A 14,720-nucleotide genomic window follows, 5' to 3' on the forward strand; every position below is an offset into this window, starting at 1 on the left:
ATATTCTTAGTTTTGATGATAACAAGGATATGAATTTTGTGTGAGATAATGTGGTACTCTAATACATTGCAATTTCCCTTTCAGGAAATATATAAAGAGTATGCACAAATCAGCGCTCAGAAGCTTTGTCTCAGAAGGTTCAGCATGCAACATCAGAACATGTGAAGGATAGAAAAACACTTAGAAAGGGGGGGTTTGAATAAGTGTAGTCTTAAAAACTTGAACGATAAAAATAAATTGCACAGTTATTTTTATCCTGGTTCGTTGTTAGCTAAACTACTTCAGTCCACCCCCACGGAGTGATTTACCTCACCTGAGGATTTAATCCACTAATCGCAACAGATTACAATGGTTTTCCACTTAGTCCGCGACTAAGTCTTCTAGAGTATCCTGATCACAACCTGATCACTCCAGGAACAAATGCTTAGACACAAGCTAAGACTTTCTTAGAGTATCCTGACCACCACGTGATCACTCTAATTACAACTGCTTAGACACAAGCTAAGACTTCCTAGAGTATCCTGATCAACACTTGATCACTCTAGTTACTTACAAATTAATGTAATCAAATAAGAGTTTTACAATGCTTCTTAAAAGCTATAATCACAACAGTGATGTTTCTCTTAACGTTTAAGCTTAATCTCACTAATATATTACAACAGCAATGTAGTGAGCTTTGATGAAGATGAAGTTTCTGAGCTTTGAGTTTGAGCAGCATTTCAGCAAGTTAATTGTTAGCAAATCGTCAACCTTGCTTCTCATCAGAACTTCATATTTATAGGCGTTTGAGAAGATGACCGTTGAGCGCATTTAATGCTTTGCGTGTTCCGTACAGCTTTGCATTTAATGTTTCACGCTTTTGTCAACTACCTCGAGCCTTGTTCACGCTGTGTCTACTGACGTTGCCTTTAATAGCTTCCAACGTTCCTTTTGTCAGTCAGCGTAGCCTGCCACCTGTACTTTCTTCTGATCTGATGTTTGTGAATATAATATTTGAATATCATCAGAGTCCAACAGCTTGGTGCATAGCATCTTCTTGTCTTCTGACCTTGAAGTGCTTCTGAGCGTGATACCATGCGAACTTCAGTGCTTCTGCTTCTGATCTCAAGTTCTTCTGATGATTTCATAGACCCATGTTCTGATTCTGCCTTGACCATCTTCTGATGTCTTGCCAGACCATGTTCTGATGTTGCATGCTGAACCTTCTGAGACAAAGCTTCTGAGCGCTGATTTGTGCATACTCTTTATATATTTCCTGAAAGGGAAATTGCAATGTATTAGAGTATCACATTATCTCACACAAAATTCATATCCTTGTTATCATCAAAACTAAGAATATTGATCAGAACAAATCTTGTTCTAACAATCTCCCCCTTTTTGATGATGACAAAAACATATATAAATGATATGAATTTGCGATCAGAAAGAGCAGACGGCTAAAGACAAATTACACAGCTATAGCATAAGCATGTGAATATGTCTCCCTCTGAGATTAACAATCTCCCCCTGAGATGAATAATCTCCCCCTGAAATAAATACTCGAAGAACTTTAATAATAAAGACTTCCCTGATTATTTCGGTAGAGACGATCACATAAGCTTCTTGCTTCCGATAATTCATAGCTTCTGACTTCTGCTTCCATTGGACAGCTTCAGAACTTGAATTTCTTTAGATCCCTAGAACACTCACAGCTTCTGATTCCTGCTTCCATTTAGGACAGCTTCAGAACTTGAATTTCTTTGATCTTCAGAACATTCACAGCTTCTGATTCCTGCTTCCATTTAGGACAGCTTCAGAACTTGAATTTCTTTGATCTTCAGAACATTCACAGCTTCTGATTCATGCTTCCATTTAGGACCGCTTCAGAACTTGAGTTTTCTGGATCTTTAGAACATTCACAGCTTCTGATTTTTGCTTCCCTCGGATAGCTTCAGAGCTTTGAATTTCTTCTTACATCACTTCATGCTAGATTGTATCAGAACATTGTTGAATGTACCAGAGCATCATCAGAGCATCTCTACATCCTGAAATGTTACAGAACAAAACTAAACGACAAAAGTCAACATGAATGAGTTAGAACATAAAGTGTGTATCAGAACACAAAATATGTATCAGAGCCATATAAGCCATATAGAATATATCAGATCCAATAGACAATGTGTCAGAGCAAATAGACAATGATTTGGATCATATTCTATTATCAGAATTTTTGATCATTCTTGCTTCTTGCTTCTGATTCTGAAGCTCCCTAGCACTCAGCTTGCTTCAAGAATCCAAGAGCTTGATTCATCTTGTTGCTTCTTATGTTGATCTTGAATCTTCGATTCCTGCAACAACACAACTTAGAAACATATGAAGCTTGCAGCTTCTGTTAGTAAATGTGGGGCCTTTTTACTCGGTAACTGATAATATTAATCAGATCATTTATCATATATTTTCTCCCCCTTTTTGTCATAACATCAAAAAGCATAAAAAGATTCAGATGTAAAGCAAGAGACAAAAGGAAAGAAACATAAATAACTTTTCATTGATTTCAACAAGAAGGATTACAAAAGAGGAATGCAGGAAACAGATGCAACAAGGAAAGAAAACTAAAAAGACACAAAGCCTAAGACTCTATCCTACGCAAAGACTGCGCAAACAACTCAAGGGCTCCAGTGACTCAAGAAGGTCTTCTTTCTTTGGATAAATGTTAATAACAGCATTAAAGAAGAGATCTGTCTTGAAAGAGACTTGGAGAGCCATCCCAAGATATATTTCACATCCTGTAACTGATTAACCCTTCCATCCGTTCTCATTGAGTTGAAAGGATTCATGATTAACGCTAGGTTGAAGATGAATGAACTAGGGTTTATGCCAAAGAAAAAACTTTGTTGGACAAGAGAGAAAAAGAAAGAGAAAGAGAGCCAAGACTTGTTAAAAAAAAATGCAAAGAAATGAAGGAATAAATAGAGGGAAAAAGAAGAGGGAAACGTTCGAGGAATAAAAAAAAAGAAAAGAAGGACAATAAAAGAAATGATGAATGCCATTTAATGTTATTTGACGTGAAGAGAGATAATAATGACAAAAGACGTGATTTGCACAGTTACCTAAGTAGACGTCCCTTCAACTGCACGCACGCTTGTCCAGAAATAGTGAACACGTGTTTACCATCTGGATAGCCAGTTACAGCTGTTTTGCTTTTAAAGAGATTCTGAATCAACTTAGACAATGAAACGTTAGTAATAACTGAATCACAATTTCTAATTGATTTCAATCAGAACTTCTTATAAACAAAAATCCAATTTCATCTCAGAAGATACTCATACATAAGATCTTCTCACCTTCTCATTCTGGGCATAAATCCATACTGATATTCTTCAGAATGAACTTAAACCTATCTTCAGCAAGGGGTTTTGTAAAGATATCAGCCCATTGATGGTCTGTATCCACAAAGTTTAAAGATATAACACCCTTCTGAACATAGTCCCTTATGAAAAGATGTTTAATCTCAATATGTTTAGCTTTTGAATGTAAAATAGGATTCTTAGATAAACATATAGCAGAAGTATTATCACAGAAAATAGGAATGTTACTCTCATATATCTGATAATCTTCCAGCTGACTTCTCATCCAGAGCATTTGTGTGCTACAACCAGCAGCAGCAACATATTCTGCTTCTGTTGTTGAGAGGGCAATAGTAGCTTGCTTCTTGCTGTACCATGAGATCAGATGACTTCCGAGAAACTAACAACTTCCAGAAGTGCTCTTTCTTTCTATTCTATCTCCAGCATAGTCAGCATCACAGAATCCTACTAAGTTGTAATCTTTAGATCTTCTGTAAACTAAACCAACATTAGTAGTACCTTTCAGATACCTCAGGATTCTCTTAACCGCAGTTAAATGAGATTCTCTCGGATCTGATTGGAATCTAGCACACAAGCAAACACTAAAGAGAATGTCAGGTCTAGAAGCAGTTAGATATAGAAGAGATCCAATCATACCTCTGTACAACTTCTGATCTACCTTCTTACTTACCTCATCCTTACCCAGTACACATGTTGGATGCATAGGAGTTTTGGCTTCTTTGCTTTCAGAAAGATTAAACTTCTTCAGAAGTTCTTTCACATACTTCGTTTGATGAACATAGGTTCCATCGGAAGTTTGGTTGATTTGAATCCCAAGGAAATACTTGAGTTCTCCCATCATACTCATTTCAAATTCAGCCTGCATAGACTCAGCAGACTCCTTTCCAAGTGTAGCATTAGATGTTCCAAAGATAATATCATCAACATATATTTGACAAATTAAAATATCCTTTTTAAATGTTTTACAAAAGAGAGTAGTGTCCACTTTTCCTCTAGTGAAACCATTTTCCAGAAGGAAAGAACTCAAACGTTCATACCAAGCTCTGGGAGCTTGTTTCAATCCGTATAATGACTTCTTTAATTTAAAAACATGATTTGGAGACATGGAGTCTTCAAAACCAGGAGGTTGATGGACATAAACTTCTTCATCTATGTAACCATTTAAGAAGGCACTCTTAACATCCATCTGATAAAGAGTGATGTTGTGTTGAGTGGCAAAAGAAATTAATAGACGAATAGATTCTAACCTGGCCACTGGTGCAAAGGTTTCTGTGTAGTCAATTCCTTCTTGCTGACTATAACCTTGAGCAACCAGTCTGGCTTTGTTTCTTACCACTTCACCTTTCTCACTTAGCTTGTTTCTGAAAACCCACTTAGTACCGATGATGTTAAATCCTTTTGGTCTAGGAACCAAGTCCCATACATCATTCCTTGTAAACTGATTTAGTTCTTCTTGCATGGCAATTATCCAGTCTGGATCTTCTAGAGCTTGATCAACAGAAGTTGGCTCGATCAAAGAAACAAGACCTAATTGACATTCTGCATTGTTCTTAAGGAATGCCCTTGTTCTGATGGGATCATCTTTCTTTCCAAGGATCACATCTTCTGAGGGAGCTGAGGCGAGTCTAGGTGATCTTCTGATAGTTGGTTCTTCAGAAATCCTAAGATTCTCTAAAGATGCAGCAACTTAATCTTCTGATCCATTGCTTCTGAGACTGTCAGCTTCTGCAGCTTTGCTTCTTGGTTCTACTGCTTCTGATATATCAATATCAAAATCTGCAAAATTCTCAAACTGCTTTGGTTTTTCAAGACCAAGCTTATCATCAAATCTGATATTGATTGATTCTTCTACAATCATTGTTTCAGTATTGTATACTCTGTAGCCCTTAGAGCGTTCAGAATATCCAAGAAGGAAACACTTTTGTGCTTTAGAATCAAACTTACCAAGATGATCTTTAGTATTCAGAATAAAACATACACATCCAAAAGGATGGAAATATGAAATGTTGGGCTTTCTGTTCTTCCACAATTCATAAGGAGTCTTATTTAGAATAGGTCTGATAGATATTCTATTCTGAATATAACACGCAGTGTTTATTGCTTCTGCTCAGAAATGCTTAGCCATATTGGTTTCATTGATCATGGTTCTGGCCATTTCTTGTAGAGTCCTATTCTTTCGCTCTACAACTCCATTTTGCTGTGGAGTTCTGGGGCAAGAGAAATCATGGGAAATACCATTTTCTTTGAAGAACTCCTCAAAGAATCTGTTCTCAAATTCGCCACCATGATCACTTCTGACCTTTATGATTTTGCACTCTTTCTCAGATTGGATCTGAGTGCAGAATTCAAAGAACACTGAATGAGACTCATCCTTGTGTTTCAAGAACTTTACCCATGTCCTGCGGCTATAATCATCAACGATGACTAATCCATATTTCTTCCCTCTGACAGATGCTGTTTTGACTGGGCCAAACAGATCAATGTGCAAGAGTTCTAACGGCCTTGAGGTAGAAACAACATTCTTAGACTTGAATGCAGGTCTGGAGAACGTGCCCTTCTGACATGCTTCACAAAGAGCATCTGATTTGTATTTTAGATTTGGGAGTCCTCTGACTAGATTTAGTTTGTTAATCTGAGAAATCTTTCTCAAACTAGCATGACCTAATCTTCTGTGCCAGACCCATTGCTCTTCAGAAACAGACATAAGACAAGTCACCTTCTGCTTCTCAAGATCAGAAAGATCAATCTTATAAATGTTGTTCTTCCTCTTGCCTGTAAATAGGATTGAGCCATCCTTCTGACTTACAGCCTTGCAAGACTTTTGATTGAAGATTATATCATAACCATTGTCACTTAATTGACTTATGGACAATAAGTTATGCGTTAATCCTTCTACAAGAAGTACATTAGTTATGGAAGGAGAGTTACCAAGACTTATGGTTCCAGAGCCAATGATTTTGCCCTTCTGATCTCCTCCAAACTTGACTTCTCCACCTGGTTTAAGCACCAGGTATTGGAATGTAGACCTTCTTCCCGTCATGTGTCGCGAGCACCCAGAGTCCAGGTACCATGACATTTTGCTTTTTGTCCTCTTTGCCGCCAAGGATATCTACAATAGGAATAATCTTTTCCTTAGGTACCCACAATTTCTTGGGTCCTTTCTTGTTAGTTCTCCTCAAGTTCTGATTGAACTTGGGTTTAGCAAAATATTTAACAGGAGGAACAGCATGATATTTCTTATTCTAAGTTCCATGATATTTCTTAGGTTGTGTCACATGCTTCTTGGTGTGTGTTATGTGAAAACTTTGTGCATGTGATGTGTGCTTAATATCATGGGAGTGGCCAAATTTAAATTGGTTATACAGAGGCTTGTATGATATTTTCATATCATCCACAGATTCAAGCTTGTATGGGATTTCACCCTTATAACCAATGCCAACTCTCTTGTTCCCAGACACAGCATATATCATAGAAGCTAGCTGACTTCTGCCAATACTTCTAGATAAGAACTTCCTGAAACTTAAATCATATTCTTTCAGAATATGATTCAGACTGGGAGTGGATTTTTCTGAATCAGAAGGAGATCCAACATTATTGGATAATTTTAAAACTTTTTCTTTTAATTCAGAATTTTCCAACTCAAGCTTCTTAGTTTCAAATTCAAATTGCTTTTTCAGCTTTTTGTATTTGATACTATGATGAGCTTTTAATTCAAGAAGCTCTGTTAGACTGGAAACTAACTCTTCTCTAGATAGTTCAGAAAATACCTCTTCAGAATCTGATTCTGATGTAGATTCTGATCCATCATCTTCTGTCGCCATCAGCGCAAAGTTTGCCTGCTCTCCTTCAGAGTCTGATCCTGATTCTGATTCAGAATCATCCCATGTTTCCATAAGACCTTTCTTCTTATGAAACTTCTTCTTGGGATTCTCCTTCTGAAGTTTCAGACACTCATTCTTGTAATGTCCAGGCTCATTGCACTCATAGCAGACAGCCTTCTTCTTGTCAGATCTCTCCACGTTCAAATCTCTTTGAACTTCTGAAGCCTCTGAACTTCCTTTGCTTGCTCTTCCAGAGTTGGTTCACCCTTCTGGAGATCATGGACAGTTCATCTTCTTCTTCAGATTCTGATTCTTCAGGATCTTCTTCTCTAGCCTGAAAAGCGTTAGTGCATTTTTTAATATTAGATTTTAATGCAATAGACTTACCTTTCTTCTGAGGCTCGTTTGCGTCCAGCTCAATTTCATGGCTTCTCAAGGCACTGATAAGCTCTTCCAAAGAAACTTCATTCAGATTCTTGGCAATCTTGAATGCTGTTACCATTGGACCCCATCTTCTGGGTAAACTTCTGATGATCTTCTTCACATGATCAGCCTTGGTGTAGCCTTTGTCGAGAACTCTCAATCTAGCAGTCAGAGTTTGAAATCTTGAAAACATCTTTTCAATGTCTTCATCATCCTCCATCTTGAAGGCTTCATACTTCTGGATTAGTGCGAGAGCTTTGGTCTCCTTGACTTGAGCATTTCCTCCATGAGTCATCTTCAAGGACTCATATATGTCACGGGCCGTTTCCCTGTTAGATATCTTCTCATACTCAGCATGAGAGATAGCATTCAGCAAAACAGTCCTGCATTTGTGATGAATCTTGAAATCTTTCTTTTGATCATCATTCATTTCGCTTCTCGTGAGCCTTACACCAGTAGCTTTAACAGGATGTTTGTAACCATCCAGTAGAAGATCCCATAGATCAGCATCTAGACCAAGAAAGTAACTTTCCAGTTTATCTTTCCAGTATTCAAAGTTTTCACCATCAAATACTGGTGGTCTAGTATAACCATTGTTACCATTATATTGCTCAGCAGAGCCAGATGTAGATGCAGCTGGATTTGTTGGAATTTCACCAGCCATCTTTTACTGAAGCGCTTTTCTCTTCCTGAATCTTTTCTAAACACGGTTAAGTGCTTGCACCTTAGAACCGGCGCTCTGATGCCAATTGAAGGATAGAAAAACACTTAGAAAGGGGGGGTTTGAATAAGTGTAGTCTTAAAAACTTGAACGATAAAAATAAATTGCACAGTTATTTTTATCCTGTTTCGTTGTTAACTAAACTACTCCAGTCCACCCCCACGGAGTGATTTACCTCACCTGAGGATTTAATCCACTAATCGCAACAGATTACAATGGTTTTCCACTTAGTCCGCGACTAAGTCTTATAGAGTATCCTGATCACAACCTGATCACTCCAGGAACAAATGCTTAGACACAAGCTAAGACTTTCTTAGAGTATCCTGACCACCACGTGATCACTCTAATTACAACTGCTTAGACACAAGCTAAGACTTCCTAGAGTATCCTGATCAACACTTGATCACTCTAGTTACTTACAAATTAATGTAATAAAATAAGAGTTTTACAATGCTTCTTAAAAGCTATAATCACAACAGTGATATTTCTCTTAACGTTTAAGCTTAATCTCACTAATATATTACAACAGCAATGTAGTGAGCTTTGATGAAGATGAAGTTTCTGAGCTTTGAGTTTGAGCAGCGTTTCAGCAAGTTAATTGTTAGCAAATCGTCAACCTTGCTTCTCATCAGAACTTCATATTTATAGGCGTTTGAGAAGATGACCGTTGAGCGCATTTAATGCTTTGCGTGTTCCGTACAGCTTTGCATTTAATGTTTCACGCTTTTGTCAACTACCTCGAGCCTTGTTCACGCTGTGTCTACTGACGTTGCCTTTAATAGCTTCCAACGTTCCTTTTGTCAGTCAGCGTAGCCTGCCACCTGTACTTTCTTCTGATCTGATGTTTGTGAATATAATATTTGAATATCATCAGAGTCCAACAGCTTGGTGCATAGCATCTTCTTGTCTTCTGACCTTGAAGTGCTTCTGAGCGTGATACCATGAGAACTTCAGTGCTTCTGCTTCTGATCTCAAGTTCTTCTGATGCTTTCATAGACCCATGTTCTGATTCTTCCTTGACCATCTTCTGATGTCTTGCCAGACCATGTTCTGATGTTGCATGCTGAACCTTCTGAGACAAAGTTTCTGAGCGCTGATTTGTGCATACTCTTTATATATTTCCTGAAAGGGAAATTGCAATGTATTAGAGTATCACATTATCTCACACAAAATTCATATCCTTGTTATCATCAAAACTAAGAATATTGATCAGAAAAAATATTGTTCTAACAACATGGTCTGGCAAGACATCAGAAGATGGTCAAGGCAGAATCAGAACATGGGTCTATGAAAGCATCAGAAGAACTTGAGATCAGATGCAGAAGCACTGAAGTTCTCATGGTATCACGTTCAGAAGCACTTCAAGGTCAGAAGACAAGAAGATGCTATGCACCAAGCTGTTTGACTCTGATGATATTCAAATATTTTATTCACAAACATCAGATCAGAAGAAAGTACAGGTGGCAGGCTACGCTGACTGATAAAAGGAACGTTGGAAGCTATTAAAGGCAACGTCAGTAGACACAGCGTGAACAAGGCTCGAGGTAGTTGACAAAAGCGTGAAACATTATATGCAAAGTTGTACGAAACACGCAAAGCATTAAATGCGCTCAACGGTCATCTTCTCAAACGCCTATAAATATGAAGTTCTGATGAGAAGCAAGGTTACGAATTCTGAACGAAATTATTCTGAAAGACTTGCTGAAACGCTGTTCAAATTCAAAGCTCAGAAACTTCATCTTCATCAAAGCTCACTACATTGCTGTTGTAATATATTAGTGAGATTAAGCTTAAACGTTAAGAGAAATATCACTGTTGTGATTATAGCTTTTCAGAAGCATTTGTAATACTCTTAGAATTGATTACATTAATTTGTAAGTAACTAGAGTGATCAAGTGTTGATCAGGATACTCTAGGAAGTCTTAGCTTGTGTCTAAGCATTTGTAATTAGAGTGATCACGTGGTGGTCAGGATACTCTAAGAAAGTCTTAGCTTGTGTCTACGCATTTGTTCCTGGAGTGATCAAGTTGTGATCAGGATACTCTAGAAGACTTAGTCGCGGACTAAGTGGAAAACCATTGTAATCTGTTGCGATTAGTGGATTAAATCCTCAGGTGAGGTAAATCACTCCGTGGGGGTGGACTGGAGTAGTTTAGTTAACAAGGAACCAGGATAAAAATAACTGTGCATATTGTTTTTATCGTTCAAGTTTTTAGACTACACTTATTCAAACCCCCCCTTTCTAAGTGTTTTTCTATCCTCAATTGGCATCAGAGCGCCGGTTCTAAGGTGCAAGCACTTAACCGTGTTTAGAAAAGATTCAGGAAGAGAAAAACGCTTCAGTAAAAGATGGCTGGTGAATCTCAATCAAATCCAACTGCATCTACATCTGGCTCTGCTGAGCAATACAATGGTAACAATGGTTATACTAGACCACCAATATTCGATGGTGAAAACTTTGAATATTGGAAAGATAAACTGGAAAGTTACTTTCTTGGTCTGGATGCTGATCTATGGGATCTTCTGTTGGATGGTTACAAACATCCTGTTAAAGCTACTGGTGTAAGGCTCACGAGAAGCGAAATGAATGATGATCAAAAGAAAGATTTCAAGAATCATCACAAATCAGATTCTGAAGAGGTATTTTCTGAACTATCTAGAGAAGAGTTAGTTTCCAGTCTAACAGAGCTTCTTGAATTAAAAGTTCATCTTAGTATCAAATACAAAAAGCTGAAAAAGCAATTTGAATTTGAAACTAAGAAGCTTGAGTTGGAAAATTCTGAATTAAAAGAAAAAGTTTTAAAATTATCCAATAATGTTGGATATCCTTCTGATTCAGAAAAATCCACTCCCAGTCTGAATCAGATTCTGAAAGAATATGATTTAAGTTTCAGGAAGTTCTTATCTAGAAGTATTGGCAGAAGTCAGCTAGCTTCTATGATATTGAAGGATAGAAAAACACTTAGAAAGGGGGGGTTTGAATAAGTGTAGCTTTAAAAACTTGACCGATAAAAATAAATTGCACAGTTATTTTTATCCTGGTTCGTTGTTAACTAAACTACTCCAGTCCACCCCCGCAGAGATGATTTACCTCAACTGAGGATTTAATCCACTAATCGCACGGATTACAATGGTTCTCCACTTAGTCAGCAACTAAATCTTCCAGAGTCTTCTGATCACACACTGATCACTCCAGGAACAACTGCTTAGATACCCTCTAAGACTTTCTAGAGTATTCTGATCCACACGATCACTCTAGTTACAACCTGCTTAGATAACCTCTAAGACTTCCTAGAGTATTCTGATCCACACGATCACTCTAGTTCCTTACAACTTAATGTAATCAATTCTAAGAGTATTACAATTGCTTCTTAAAAGCTATAATCACAAACTGTGATATTTCTCTTAACGTTTAAGCTTAATCTCACTAATATATTACAACAGCAATGTAGTGAGCTTTGATGAAGATGAAGATTCTGAGCTTTGAATAGAACAGTGTTTCAGCAAGTTAATATTCACAGAAATTGTGTTTGTTCGTTAAGAATTGGTAACCTTGCTTCTCATCAGAACTTCATATATATAGGCGTTGGAGAAGATGACCGTTGAGTGCATTTAATGCTTTGCGTGTTCCGTACAGCATCGCATTTAATGTTATACGCTTTTGTCAACTACCTCGAGCCTTGTTCACGCTGTGTCTACTGACGTTGCCTTTAATAGCTTCTAACGTTCCTTTTGTCAGTCAGCGTAGCCTGCCACTTGTACTTCCTTCTGATCTGATGTTTGTGAATACAACGTTTGAATATCATCAGAGTCAAACAGCTTGGTGCAAAGCATCTTCTGATCTTCTGACCTTGAAGTGCTTCTGAGCGTGATACCATCAGAACTTCAGTGCTTCTGATCTCATGTTCTTCTAATGCTTCCATAGACCCATGTTCTGATTCTGCTTCGACCATCTTCTGATGTCTTGCCAGACCATGTTCTGATGTTGCATGCTGAACCCTTTGAGACAAAGCTTCTGAGCGCTGAATTATGCATACTCTTTATATATTTCCTGAAAAGGAAATTGCAATGGATTAGAGTACCATATTATCTTAAGCAAAATTCATATTATTGTTATCATCAAAACTAAGATAATTGATCAGAACAAATCTTGTTCTAACAGATATATGCTGTGTCTGGGAACAAGAGAGTTGGCATTGGTTATGAGGGTGAAATCCCATACAAGCTTGAATCTGTGGATGATATGAAAATATCATACAAGCCTTTGTATAACCAATTTAAATTTGGCCACTCCCATGATATTAAGCACACATCACATGCACAAAGTTTTCACATAACACACACCAAGAAGCATGTGACACAACCTAAGAAATATCATGGAACTCAGAATAAGAAGTATCATATTGTTCCTCCTGTTAAATATTTTGCTAAACCCAAGTTCAATCAGAACTTGAGGAGAACTAACAAGAAAGGACCCAAGAAATTGTGGGTACCTAAGGAGAAGATAATTTCTGTTGCAGATATCCTTGACGTCAAAGAGGACAGAAAGCAAAATGTCATGGTACCTGGACTCTGGGTGCTCGCGACACATGACGGGAAGAAGGTCTACATTCCAAGACCTGGTGCTTAAACCAGGTGGAGAAGTCAAGTTTGGAGGAGATCAGAAGGGCAAAATCATTGGCTCTGGAACCATAAGTCTTGGTAACTCTCCTTCCATAACTAATGTACTTCTTGTAGAAGGATTAACGCATAACTTATTGTCCATAAGTCAATTAAGTGACAATGGTTATGATATAATCTTCAATCAAAAGTCTTGCAAGGCTGTAAGTCAGAAGGATGGCTCAATCCTATTTACAGGCAAGAGGAAGAACAACATTTATAAGATTGATCTTTCTAATCTTGAGAAGCAGAAGGTGACTTGTCTTATGTCTGTTTCTGAAGAGCAATGGGTCTGGCACAGAAGATTAGGACATGCTAGTTTGAGAAAGATTTCTCAGATTAACAAACTAAATCTATTCAGAGGACTCCCAAATCTGAAATACAAATCAGATGCTCTTTGTGAAGCATGTCAGAAGGGCAAGTTCTCCAGACCTGCATTCAAGTCTAAGAATGTTGTTTCTACCTCAAGGCCGTTAGAACTCTTGCACATTGATCTGTTTGGCCCAATCAAAACAGCATCTGTCAGAGGGAAGAAATATGGATTAGTCATCGTTGATGATTATAGCCGCTGGACATGGGTAAAGTTCTTGAAACACAAGGATGAGTCTCATTCAGTGTTCTTTGAATTCTGCACTCAGATCCAATCTGAGAAGGAGTGCAAGATCATAAAGGTCAGAAGTGATCATGGTGGCGAATTTGAGAACATATTCTTTGAGGAGTTCTTCAAAGAAAATGGTATTGCCCATGATTTCTCTTGCCCCAGAACTCCACAGCAAAATGGAGTTGTAGAGCGAAAGAATAGGACTCTACAAGAAATGGCCAGAACCATGATCAATGAAACCAATATGGCTAAGCATTTCTGAGCAGAAGCAATAAACACTGCGTGTTATATTCAGAATAGAATATCTATCAGACCTATTCTAAATAAGACTCCTTATGAATTGTGGAAGAACAGAAAGCCCAACATTTCATATTTCCATCCTTTTGGATGTGTATGTTTTATTCTGAATACTAAAGATCATCTTGGTAAGTTTGATTCTAAAGCACAAAAGTGTTTCCTTCTTGGATATTCTGAACGCTCTAAGGGCTACAGAGTATACAATACTGAAACAATGATTGTAGAAGAATCAATCAATATCAGATTTGATGATAAGCTTGGTCTTGAAAAACCAAAGCAGTTTGAGAATTTTGCAGATTTTGATATTGATATATCAGAAGCAGTAGAACCAAGAAGCAAAGCTGCAGAAGCTGACAGTCTCAGAAGCAATGGATCAGAAGATTAAGTTGCTGCATCTTTAGAGAATCTTAGGATTTCTGAAGAACCAACTATCAGAAGATCACCTAGACTCGCCTCAGCTCCCTCAGAAGATGTGATCCTTGGAAAGAAAGATGATCCCATCAGAACAAGGGCATTCCTTAAGAACAATGCAGAATGTCAATTAGGTCTTGTTTCTTTGATCGAGCCAACTTCTGTTGATCAAGCTCTAGAAGATCCAGACTGGATAATTGCCATGCAAGAAGAACTAAATCAGTTTACAAGGAATGATGTATGGGACTTGGTTCCTAGACCAAAAGGATTTAATATCATCGGTACTAAGTGGGTTTTCAGAAACATGCTAAGTGAGAAAGGTGAAGTGGTAAGAAACAAAGCCAGACTGGTTGCTCAAAGTTATAGTCAGCAAGAAGGAATTGACTACACAGAAACCTTTGCACCAGTGGCCAGGTTAGAATCTATTCGTCTATTAATTT

The sequence above is a fragment of the Vicia villosa genome, linkage group LG4 (assembly GCF_029867415.1).
Source record: "Vicia villosa cultivar HV-30 ecotype Madison, WI linkage group LG4, Vvil1.0, whole genome shotgun sequence".
In the NCBI taxonomy this organism is placed as follows: Eukaryota; Viridiplantae; Streptophyta; class Magnoliopsida; order Fabales; family Fabaceae; genus Vicia; species Vicia villosa.